This window comes from Haliotis rubra, unplaced genomic scaffold (assembly GCF_003918875.1).
Source record: "Haliotis rubra isolate DU_JTF1 unplaced genomic scaffold, ASM391887v1 Scf1017, whole genome shotgun sequence".
NCBI lineage: Eukaryota > Metazoa > Mollusca > Gastropoda > Lepetellida > Haliotidae > Haliotis > Haliotis rubra.
Genome location: NW_025764912.1, coordinates 287,760 through 301,005, shown reverse-complemented (window position 1 = coordinate 301,005; position 13,246 = coordinate 287,760). Strand labels below are relative to the sequence as shown.

Below are 13,246 nucleotides of genomic sequence, written 5' to 3'. Positions count from 1 at the left end.
TGTATATTTATAGTTTTGACAAATCTCTGTGTAGTACTAGTCAGCCTATTCGTTTAGCAGCTACCTGTGCTGCCGCGGGGAAACAATGAACACTGGTAGAAGGTACAGTCAAATCGCCAACGCTGTCAAATATGATCTATTCTCAACACTGAATTGACCCCAGACAAACATCTAAAACACACATTAAATGCCTGCTTCTCTCAAAACCTGAAAATCTTAATCGTTATACATTTTCTCAAAACAAAAGGTGCTTTGAAACCTGTTGTTCCCTGGTGATGTTCCCAGTTGACTATGTCAATGTTCTGCTGTACAGAAAGGGACAGCCAGGTGTTCGAGAACGGATGGAGACGGCACAGCACAGGTTAATGAATAAATAACTTTGTCTGTGAACGTGATTCTCGAACACCTGGCTGTCGTAACCTCGTAACACCTCGTAACAAACAGTGAACTGTGTCAATATTTTAATATTTATATTAACAAAATATTTTATGATAGTTTGTTAAACAACTTTATTATTTTTAGGACAAAAATTCTGCAAAAATCTCACAGAGTTGGTATGATGTTTTGATTATGATCAGCGTTTCATTGAGTATATTAAGTTTATTAGTTTTCGAGTAAGATTGCAATTCATCGGTCCGCTTTTGAGCCAAACGGACTATAGGCTAGTATGTTAATTGTGTTATTTTCTTTGTTATTCAGTGTATATACATCTATTCTTTATATTCTTGCGAAAAACGCATTATGTCAGAAAGCGCACGTTACATCTCGAAACATCATCATCATCATCATCATCATCATCATCACATTCTTGCTTAACAACGGTACTATAATCTGAACCAAAAACGTCGCTCACACGTAAAAAAGAAGTCGTTATCCATAAAGCGTCTGTAAAGCTGTGTACAATCCAACTCTTTCATCTGTCATTTTAACGTGGGTTGCACATGGACACAGGATGTGTAAAACATTTCCTTTTTTCTAATTCATAATAGTTTACTGTCCACAGTGAACTGCTCAGCTGCATTTCCTCTTCATATCTGTGTCTGTTGTCAGTCATGTACTGTTTATCATGATGGCTTTGTAGCACAATCCACAATCCCAATGGACGGGGATCGTTGCAATACGCGTTACCTTTGAGTCAACGCAACCTCTTTGCTGACAGGGGAGAACGTGTTGTCAGAGGATTGTGGGCAAGAGGTCATCTTGTGTATCCCTGTAATGTCCAAGAGTACTGAAGGGGTAGAACCTGCAGCCTATAATATTCATAAACATCCGAGCTTCATTGTTTGTATTGCTTTTATTGTCCGTGTCACGTTCACATAATACAGCAGCTTCTATGCCCTTTTGAATTCTGGGAGCCTTAATTATCCTTTGGAATCTTCATCGAGGCATTCCGAGATGAATGAATGCTATTATACGCCACGGTATTCATAAGCGGTTGTTATGCATAGTTCATAAGTAGTGATCGTCAAATCCAACCAATCATGTCATAATAGTCAAACTAACAAGTAGTTCAACTCTTACCACAGTGGGTATATATGAGCGATTAATTAGTGAATGCGTTAACATTTAAAGTCACATCGGCATTATTTTAGTCATATTGTGACTATGGAAGTTGTATATATATATAAATATTTGTCAGACTCTACAAATGACAGTAAAATAACTAGACTATCACAGCCTAGGTCTTAAAACTGGCATTTTACCATAAAACGACATTGTCAATTATACATACAACAATACAATAAAATAGGCTATGGATCGCTAACAACTTAAGGTAGATCACCATACTGGAGACCATATGGGGACTTAATTACAGTACTTGTGTTACCTGCGTGGACTCTAGCTGGATTTACACTATCCCTTCTGATGTAAGCGAATTTGACAAAGGTAGCCCGGAATTCAATGAAAACGCATTCTGCGGTCAAAAGCATGTTACGAATAAATATACTTTGACTGACGTGGTCTTACGTACCCTCTCAGGGGGACAATAATTTTAGACTACTTCACCTTCAACTTCACGCCGACTAATCGCGAAGGTTACGTTGACAGAGGACAAAGAGTAGTGCTAACTCAGAGGTCCAGATTCCAGAGTTCACATATTGGACTCTCAAATGACCTGACTACACGTCAACGTAATATTCTGGCCGAGCAAAGAGACAAGGAGCTTATTGCATTCTTTAAGAACGGGCGTCTCATTAAACCCAGAGTACCACACGGAGTAGCCAGTTAATGTGGACAAACCCGACGCAGAGGTGAGTTCAAGTACATGCAAGTTTGAACACGCCAGCATATTCATTAAAAATATATCAATTTTAGGTTACCATTAAGACAAAATTCGGGGGCGCCACCTAGCGGTCGAGAAGAGCGGATGCATGTCACATAGCTCCGTGAAAACACAGGAGAGAAACCACATGAAGTAGAAAGGAAAGTTCGTTATGTCATTAGGCGTAACGGACATGACAGGGACTCCCGACGAGGTCATCTACTGGCGCCGAAACACCTGAAAGGATCCCCAATCAACATCTCACAGGACTTCACAGACCGAGTGCGTGAAATCCGGAGGAAGCTGAAAACGCATATGGACCAAGCACGTACCGAGAACAAGTTTGCTTTCTCTGAGGTATGACAGGATACAAATTGATGATAAATTGTTAGGTTCGTCAATAAGTTCATGTTCCATGCACATCCACATGCACAAACCACACAACATGTCGACTGGGTGATGACTGCGACAAGACTGCCGCCCTTTATTCCATGACCCGTATATTGCACGTGCATCATGGCATAATGTTTTCGCGACGACTAATCACATATAATAGCGTCATGCAGCGGTAGTCTAATAACCTACAATTTTTTAATTCAAATTATTACCAGTTATAACAGTTCGAATTGTGCGACGACGGTAAACAACTCAACTTGGTGATAACTGTGAAATATTTCACACGACCCCTGGTTCAGGCGGACATGACATGACCCATGACACGGAGAGCTAGTGATGTGGCCGAAGCCATGTGTGTACCATACATTCCTGTAGCTGTGTTGTCTGGAACACCAGGGGTTGAAAGGGAACTTTAATAACCCTGAATTTCGTAACTATGTCTCATTGTTTGATATTGCTTCTCTGGTTGAAACTTGGATCTGTGACAATGATGTGATTTCTATACCTGGATATACTGTCTTCAGTAGCTCAAGACAGAAAGCGGATCATAAACTCATGAGGTATGGTATTATTTATCAGAGACTCTTTCGCTTAGTATGTTAAGTTATTACCTAGTTCATATAAAGTCATTATGTGGCTCCACGTCAGGTATAAAGACCTAACGGTATTTATGTGTACTATGTATTTTTCACCGGATGACACTTGTGAATTTACTAATGAACCGCTGTTTGAAACTATCGAGCATGATGTTACTGAGTTTATATCTACTTATCCACTGTCGATGGGTCACTGAAGGACTATATTGTAAATGACGATCCTCTATACTTATCTATTGACAGTGAGCTTGATTATATTTCTAATGGAGGTATTACCGTTCGGAAATCACAGGATACACTGTAAACAAACGTGGACATTCACTACTGGAATGATGTAAACAAACCGGACTTCGTATTTGTAACGGTAGGCTTTTCCAAGATGCTGGTATCGGCAAAAGTACGTGTTTCGCCAACAAAGGATATAGCGTGGTGGACTATGTGCTGTGTTTCGCCTCCACAATACCTATGTTTTGTGACTTTAACGTTGATGATCAGATCGAATCCTCGCACATTGAAGTGACCTATAAACTTCAGATAGACAACGAAACTGTCAATCAACCTAACAATGAACTGTCAAAACAACAACGCTACGTATGGAAAGATAAGCTCGAAATATACTACATTGATCATTGGAATTCCATTCCTGATAGTGATCAATATTTGAACTCTGGAAGTATAGATCTTGCTGTTGAGCATTATGGGGAACTGTTGTTAAAATGTGCTCTCAAATTTCAGAAAAATGTAAGGGAGATAACTGGTTTGATCATGAATGCCGGACTGCACGCATGAAATAAACAGAAAACAGCATGTGCCCGACAGATGATGTCAAACAAACTGACTTAAGCCCTGTTACTTAAAAATAATAAACTTTTTTGGTGATCTGTTAAAATCAGATCATATGTTAGCAAAAATAATGTACACCCGAGCAATGGGTGTTACATTTTTAATCACTATTTCAAGGTACAAATGTTTGTACAGCAGAGGTTGAGTTTTATGATTATGTCATTAATTTTGTTAATTCTATTCGTGACAGTTTGGTCGAAGCTACATCTGATGTCACCAATTTAGACATGAATATTACTTTTGAGGAAGTGCGGAGTATACTGGATAGTATGCAAACGGGTAAGGCGCCAGGACTAAATAGATAGGCTGAAGACGAAAATTATTTTGCATCTGAACAAGCAGGTTTTCTTAAAGGGTATCAGACTATTGATAATATTTTCATTCTTGATACTATTATTACTAAATACTTGCCTCTTGATAAGGGTAGATTGTATTCTGTTTGCATTGATTTAAAATCAGTGTTTGACTCAGTTCTATAAACTTATGATAGAATATATTATAATATTAAATATATTAAAGTAAACTGTCAAGGCTTGTTGATCCCTTGAGGGTGTCAATACGGTTTTCTTTGAGTGTCTAATGGAGTGAGATAAGGTTTTTTCAATTATCACTATTTCTTTTCTCTTTCTTCATGAATGATACTGTTGCGGATTTGTCTATGGATAACCAAAGGTGTATTGATATATAGATTTGATGGAACTTTTTATTTTGCTTTTTGCTGATGATATTGCTATGTTTGACAGTAGGGTTAGAGGTTACCAGAAAAGAGTTGATAAGTTATCAGCTTATTGGGATAAATGGCAACTTAAGATTAACGTTGATAAAAGTAAATTCATTGTATTTCGAAAAGGTGGTAGACTTATTCGATATGAAAAATTCACATTTAATGGAAATCCAGTTGATATTGTTTCATCTTATAAGTACTTAGGAGTTCACTTCTCTTCTTCGGGTTCCTGGTTTGTTACACAAAAGACGCAGTCCGAGCAGGCAATCAAAGTTTTATCAATACTTAGGTCAAGAATGTAAGACAGCTTTGCATTTTGTCCGTTAGGACGACCTTTAACGCTAGGTGTGCCAAAGGTGCTGTCAGGCCTCGATTTGGGGAATTAGCTATAGGGAGCGAGCCTTGAAACAAGAAAGGAGAGAGCTGTGAGTTCCTTCGGTTTATTCAAGCAAGTGTCTTGCATGACATTCAAAATACATCAATTCATACATAATAATGACATACAATAATAGAAACAATAATCAATGACATCCTTATACAGTTTATATCTAAGTCAGGTAATACAAGCAATGTGTGGTACAACAAGGTATGTACGGTAACTGCTTACAGAAACATAATACAACCAATACATTTCCTTGAGTTACTACGGTACTGATAAATAACATAGCCTGACGGATAAATTAATCATCAACCACAATTGCAGAGGACAAGTACTGAGTGGAGCGCCCAACAATTCAATTACAGCATGTAGTGCCTATTTCATTAACTGCTGTACGGATTTATGACTTATGGTATGTCGCGCCTAATGTGTTAACTACGGTAAGGGTTTATGACAATTACGGTATGTAGTGCCTATTGCGCTAACGAATTATTTGGGAGACTACGGTAAATGTATTTCGAGGGTGATGTTGCTATTGGCAACGTGCAATTTCGACATATACGGAGTTAAGCCATGACCTAGAATATATGTAATGTTGTAGTGCTACACTTAAACAAGGGAATCCCCCATGTCGGAAGGTACATTTTTTTGTGCTTTACAAACCAAGACAGTAACTTAGTTAAATGAATATGTAATAATGCACTAGAACGGCGCTATTGTCATTGGGTACGAGTATTCCTAAAATTACGGAGCTGAATAAATACAAAATGAAGACTGTAATTGCTTAAACTACACGAATTTGAATGTATATTCTCGGGTAATAAGAAAAGTAGACAATACCATTTTCTAATGATTACGGTAATGTGATTCCCGTATAAACTTTTCTGTACCGTATACGACTGCACGCGGAACGGAATGTTTGATATCATTATTCAAATACTTATCATGTTGGTGAGAAATCAAAATACAAATGTTGGCGCTTATCTGAGGTAAATCTACACGAATATCATTTGATCGGCGGACTATCGTAAAATACGGTATAACTGACCTACATCATTGTTCGAAATAATTGTATAAACTCTCGGAACTGTTTTTGTGACTAAGCTACTAGAATCTAGGCTACTGAACGGGAATCTAACCTGCATATACAGATCTAACACGCAAACATGAATAAAACTAGACAAGGACCTGGAATACACACGTGTGTCGAAACATAGAAAAGAAATATTCGTTTTTACATGAAAAACATAAAACTTGAGGAGCCCACGACGCAATGTGCATAAATAAATATCCTTGGATAGTGCCTAAGAATTATGGGTTATCTAGAACTAGCATTTACAATGGTAGGTATTTCTAAAAGTGCTTCAGTATCATATATAGGAATGTTTCAAACCTGACTCTAACAGTTTCTAGACAATAATTACAAAGAAATAACAAGTTAGACATAAGCAAGAATAAAGTTTAAATGTTTCTTACCTTGAAACAAAAAAGGAGAGAGCTGTGAGTTCCTTCGTTTTATTCAAGCAAGTGTGCCTGAGATGGTAGAACCCAGGATTTTATAACCCACAGCTCTACTCGTTTGTCATTATCAAGTTTCTATAAAGTTGAAGTTTCCATATGCGTTATCTACCCTATGCTGACAAAGTATACTACACGAGGTAGGTGGTAAGAAGATGATTACCTAACAAGGTTTGATTTTCTTTATGGTGTAGCCACAGTCAGCCTGCGCCAGCTGCTTAACAAAATAGCTGTCAGCGCTTGACCATGGCATTTATGACAGGACAAAGAGGATGGCATGGTGGTAATCTCGATCTTGTTCAACAAAAGTTGATTTTCGATTACCACTTAGTTGGTGGTAGACATGCTCCTGCTGGGATGGGACTACTTATCTGTGCTTGACCAAGGGATGAACCCGAGGAGAAAGGCCGGAGCCGACACAGCTCAATAACTTCATATTTGATTAATTAGTTTAAGGTTGGCGTGGACGCGTTTGCTAATTGCCTACTACTGCGCTTACCATGCGGGGCTATTAAACAAGACAGACTATGCACAGCGACTTGCACCTATACAGATTTCCTATGTTATGAATAATTTGTGAAAAATATAAAAATGTATGAAGAAATATATGCACTGTAATAAATTCATAACTTTGTTAACCTATCCCCCATGTCCTAACCCATATTTTCGATGTTTAGATTCGTCCAATTCTGATGTATGGTAGCGAAGTATGGGGTTTCCATGCCTCACCCAATAGTATTCGCGCCAAAGATAAATTTCTGAAGGATATTGGCATCTTGGTATGAGTACACCCAGTATTGTTGCTAGAGGTGAACTCGGTCGTTATTCACTCAAGGTGAATCCGCATGTTAAAATAATTAGCTATTGGCAGAGAATACTTAACCAGCAGGATAATGCCATACTTAATCATATATATTCTTATTAATACAAGTTGGCAGAAAAGGGAATAGAATATTGGGCTCTCCAAGTTAAGGAGTTATTCTTCACTATGGGCTTTGGATTGCCTTGGTAAGTGCAAGTTGTCGAACATGTTAAGGGATTTCGTAACATGTTCAAACAACGATGTGTGGATATTGATAAACAATCATGGACTGATAACCTGGGGAAGTATTCTAAGTTAAAGTTTTATGGACAGATTAAAGAATTTCATGTGTATGAAAACTACTTATCATCGGTAAATGTTTCCGCTTATCGCAAATTTGTAACTCCCGTTGTTCTATGATAATCTAATGATTGAAGTTGATAGAACATATAATATTACACCAGAAGATAGATTATGTCCATTCTGTATTGAACCTGTGCAAGAATCTGAGTTTCAGTTTTTATTACAGTGTCCATTTTACTCAGATCTAAGGAATATTATTTTGCCATACCACTATTGTAAATCTCCATTTGTACAGAAATCGATTATGCTCTGTAAAAGTGATAATTGTTATACTGTAAGCTGCCTTGCAAAGTGTGTCTTCCAAGGACTTAAAAAACCTGCCAAGTTTCTTAATATTACATAAATTCACTATTGTCAAACCTGTGTACATCATTGCTACTGGTGCTCCATATATATGTTATAATTGTGTTGTATGACTTGTAATATTGGCCGGTGGCCTTATTTACTCCTGAATAAACCATTAAGACAATTTCATAAATGTCTTAGAAAAGGATGTAGATTTAGCCATGGAGTCATTTGTAAGATTTTTACTTGATGTTGACTGTATGAAAAAGGAGAGTGACTGTTATTCAGAAAGAATTCACTCTTTAAGGACCAAAGCGTCATAAGGCAAAGGAAGACGCTAAAGCAGTTTAAAAGCTGTAAATTAAGACGAAAAAGAACTTCAGTGTGTTAAACTCAACAGTGTAGACTTTAAAATAAACGTAACAGTTTGCCCCTGTGCTTTGGAGGGAGCTGAGAAGAATTTCAATGCTAATATCCTGTACGAGTAATATAACTTAAAAAAAGATGGTACTTTTCAGCAGGAGAGATATAACTGAATCAGATGTACTACTCACTTAAGACCAATCTGTCGAAATGAGTGAAGTTGATAAGGAGATACTTGAATTCATTACAACGGAAGAAGACGATCACAAGGCTATACAGCATATGAAAAATTGTAAATCTCCAGGTATTGATAACGCCCTTATAGAAATGATTTAAACAAGCGAATCTTAAATACTGACTTTTTAGGGGCACTTACTAGCATACAAAATATTCTTAAATGTCGGTCTACAAACATCAAATGCAATAGTATATGGAGAATGTGGACAATGTCCAGTTTATATTAATTCTTACTTTCGAACGATGAAATATTGGCTTAAGTTAACGACAATGCATGATGGACGAATTCCGAGACAGGCATATACTATGTTGTACTACCTAGCTACTGTTGGGTACCCGGGATCGGGTGGTCAGGCTCGCTGGCTGGGTTCACCCATGTCATCGGTTCCCAATTGTGCAGGTCGATGTTCATGCTATTGATCACTGGATTGTCTTGAGATGTTGACACTGAACAAGACACTGTAGCGATCAAATCTTACAGAATGATCAAATCTTACGTTACTGACCGTCAGTTCGTTCTCACGCACACTTACCAGGTCGAGAGGATGTTCCTGAGTGTGGGTTGGTTCATTCATAACTTGAGTTAGACCATTAACTTTAAGATTATTGAGCAGCTTCTGCGCATCTCTGTCAGTTGTCTTGTCAATGTGGTAATTAAAGTCCCCACATATTAAGAGCTTACCGGGTGCTGTGAAGAGAATCAAGAAGTGCACTAAAGACTTCTAAGAGAGAAGATCAGTTGCAATGTTAAAAAATTGATGCTTGTCCATCCCAAAGTGAAAAGACAAGATTTCCTTAAGATCAGTCTTTTGAATGCACAATCTGCCAAAAACGTAACCTGTTTGACTACATTTTGGATTGTAGGGTTGATTTACTGTGCATCACAGATACATGGTTATGTTCAGAAATGACAATTGATGGGTATAAACTCAAGCATATATTCCTCGAACTGACAGAAGTTGAGGCAGCGTAGCTGTCATTCACAGAGATGATTTACTACTTACCTCCCATCTCAGGCAAGTGATTTCTCCTCCTTTGAATATTTGGTGGTCAATATCACATGCAGAAAGAGTATTATTAAGTCTGTCTGTCTGTAAAGACCCCCACCATCCAAAACAAACAGATCGACTTACTCAGATTTATGTGAAGGCTTTTCTATGCTGTGTACATCATTGGGAAAACAAACTAAGTCTCTCTTGATATTTGGAGATTTCAATGTGCATTTTGAAAACTGGTCCGACTCTCTGACCAGCAAAGTGTGCATTATGTTTCAAAACTGTGATTTAACACACCATGTGCGTGAACCAACATCGGTCAGGGTATACTATTGGTTGGGTAATTACACATGATCCGCAAGTCAAGGAACCCATATTCTCAGATCATTCCATGGTGACTCTCACTTTAAACCTTGAGCGACACAGTACGAAACAACGTGAAGTACAAATCAGGAACATGAAAAGCATCGACCTTGGGCAATTTAAGAAAGACCTCCTAGAGTACCTTCTTGTTTCTGATCCTCCTAATGATGCAGAGGAGCTGGTAGATCTGTTTAACGCCACGCTCACAGCTTCACTGGACAAACATGCCCCGGTAAAACTGAAGAAGGTGGTACGCAAGGGAGCTATTTGAGATACATATAACTATAAGTATAAATAGGTATGTAACAAAACATACTATAACTGCTATATTCTGCTGCACGGAGCAATGTCACCAAGTGTATCAAAAAGGCTAGGTCAAAGCATATACATACTAATAGTGAGATTGAGGTATACTCCAAAAACCCTAAACATCTGATTTCAACATTGTTTAAGCTCTTAGGGAAAACAAATAACGTGTCTTTCAAACCACTGACGAGGGCTTCAACACATACTTCATGGAGAAAATCGCCAAGTTACGTCACCTATGCGCTGTGTGAGGATATCTCATCAAATGGATTTACTGGTCAGAGGCTAGTGTCTTTTGATCCTGTCTGTGATGTTGATATTAAAATGATCAATATATCCTCCAAGATTACATGCTGTCACTTGGATCCTGTACCCACAAGTTCTTCGTGACAATTCTGGACACTCTTCTTCCCACAGTCACCAGCTATCGTCAACAAAAATTTGGAAACAGACAAATTTCCCTCCTGCTTCAAAATCGCTTCTTATAAAGAAGCCTTCACTAGATTCTGAACAGTATTCCAACTACCGACCGGTTTCAAGCTTATCTTTGCTGCAGAAAGTTGTGAAACACCAGTTAACTCGACACCTTATCAAATTTCAGTTAATGGATAAGCCTCAATCTGCGTACAGAAACAGCTTTGAATTGTGTGTTGGACAAGGTCATTAGTGCTGTCGACTATAATAACGCTGTCATGCTTGTTATGGTGGACATTTCGTCTGCCTTTGATACCATTGACCATGACAAGTTAATGGATCGACTGCATACTGAATTTGATATCTCTGGAACTGCTCTGAAAGGATTCCTCACAATGGCTCCAATCATCTCCCTCAGTGCTCAAATGCGGCGTACCCCAGGGTTCCGTGTTGGGACCAGTCCTCTTCACGATGTATACCAAATCCTTGGGTCACCTTATATCACAGTGCCGGGTCATTAGCCACTTCTATGCTTACAATTCGCAATTGCTTGACAAATTGGATCTGTCAGAGACTAACCAAGCCTGCACCATACACAACTGAGTTGTGCCTCAGTGACGTCAAGTCCTGGATGACAGCAAATATGGTGAAAATAAATGTGTCACTTTGATCATCTTCAGATTGGGGACTCTTTGATCCCTTTGTCCACTGCTGTGAACAATCTGGGAGACTACTTGGATAGCAGTCTCTCCATGAAAATATAAATCAGCTGTGCAAAACTATTCACTATCAACTCCGTAACATATCCGGCATATCCAACTGACCCACCACTGCTCTGCTTATTCGCTCCCTCATTCTGTCAATATTGGACTTATTGCAACAGTCTTCTTACACGTGCCTCTAAAACCCAGATAAAGCACCTTCAATCTCTCCAAAATAAAGCTGCCCGTCTTGTTACCCGTTCTAAACCCACCTGTGACGTAGATTTCGTTTTGGATTCCTTGCACTGGTTACGGATCCATGAAAGAATTGATTTCAATGTACTCATTCTCACTTACCATTGTGTTAACTCAACGACTCCCTCATACCTTTCTGATCTTCTCACACCATTCACTCCTGCTCGTGTCCTCAGATCCAGTAACCAACACCTGCAGGATCCTCCACCGTTCAACCTTAAGACATTTGGTGCCCGCTCTTTTGCTTCAGTAACAATCACACTATGGACCCGTGAAGGTCCGGGTTAGAATTGATCTTCAGTAACCCATGCTTGTCGTAAGTGGCGACAAACGGGATCGGGTGGTCACACAAGAAAAAAATGGTGATTTCCAAAAATTTCCAATTTGGAAATATCATATTTCCAAATATTTCCAAAATTGGAAATATCATATTTCCAAGGCTTGGAAATCTTTGGAAATTTAGGAAGGATTTTACTACCACTTCTTTCCATTTCTTCTCAATCCAAGGATCCCCATGAGTGTGTAGACTATTTCACGCATCTTTTGTTCTGTTCGAGTTCTTATTGTTGATATACATAATGCATCTTGCATGTGACATATTTATTCATGAGAACTGCAGGGATAGGCCGTATTTTGATATTATCCATTTGTGCTTTATATTAATGTAATTGCATCTGACGCGTGAAGAGATACATTTTTGAAAGTTGGGATCATGTTTAAAGTAAGTGTTTTCGATTCGCCGTCCTATGCGATCAACTGGGAACCAATTCTATATAATAGTATAACTTCACTCATCTGCATCCTTCTTCTTCTAAGTGTCAAAAACTGATTTTGACTGTCATATTTGCCCCCTACTATGGCTAGCATGTTCTAAAATACTGTTTTAAGTGTATGTTTTACTGTTAATCACAGAAGCGCAAATAATGTTTCCCTTGTCACTGTTTGTATAAACACAAATTGCATAGACCTACGTTACATCATGGATTAAATAAAAGTTTACCGGACTCACTCACTGACTGGGCAGGGTTTATTACATGTCATAAAAGTGAACCCTTGCCAGGGAATAATAGACATATCGTTGTACAATACATTCTCTTATTGGTACCATCTAATTAACACCTGTCACAAGGGATGGGCCGTTTGGGTTTATGGTCAGAGATGGTGTTATGCAATTGATGTATTCACGAAATATCATGAACTTGTTAATAGATAATTGCTTATGGTGTCCACACACGGGCGGAAAATTACTTTAGAAATGTACAGTTTAATGTTTCCCATTTTTCATCTCCTGATGAATACATCGAGTATCACAATAGTTATATCACAGAATGTCTACATGCTGCAACTATACTTGCAATTCCTACTTCAAAATTCCAAGCACAATTAAAGCCATACTGGAGGAAGTATGAACTTAAAGAACATCATGACCAGATGCGTAATTGC

General features: G+C 38.3%; 1 long non-coding RNA gene across 1 annotated transcript; it reads right to left on the bottom strand.

Annotated features, from left to right (window-relative positions):
- Window positions 1-1,933: 1,933 nt before the first annotated feature.
- LOC124269813 lies at window positions 1,934-12,004 on the bottom strand. The gene is made up of 3 exons (XR_006896621.1): window positions 11,994-12,004; window positions 11,768-11,776; window positions 1,934-2,001 (listed from the first exon to the last, which is right to left on the bottom strand). It is a non-coding gene; the product is annotated as an uncharacterized LOC124269813 (long non-coding RNA).
- Window positions 12,005-13,246: the final 1,242 nt, after the last annotated feature.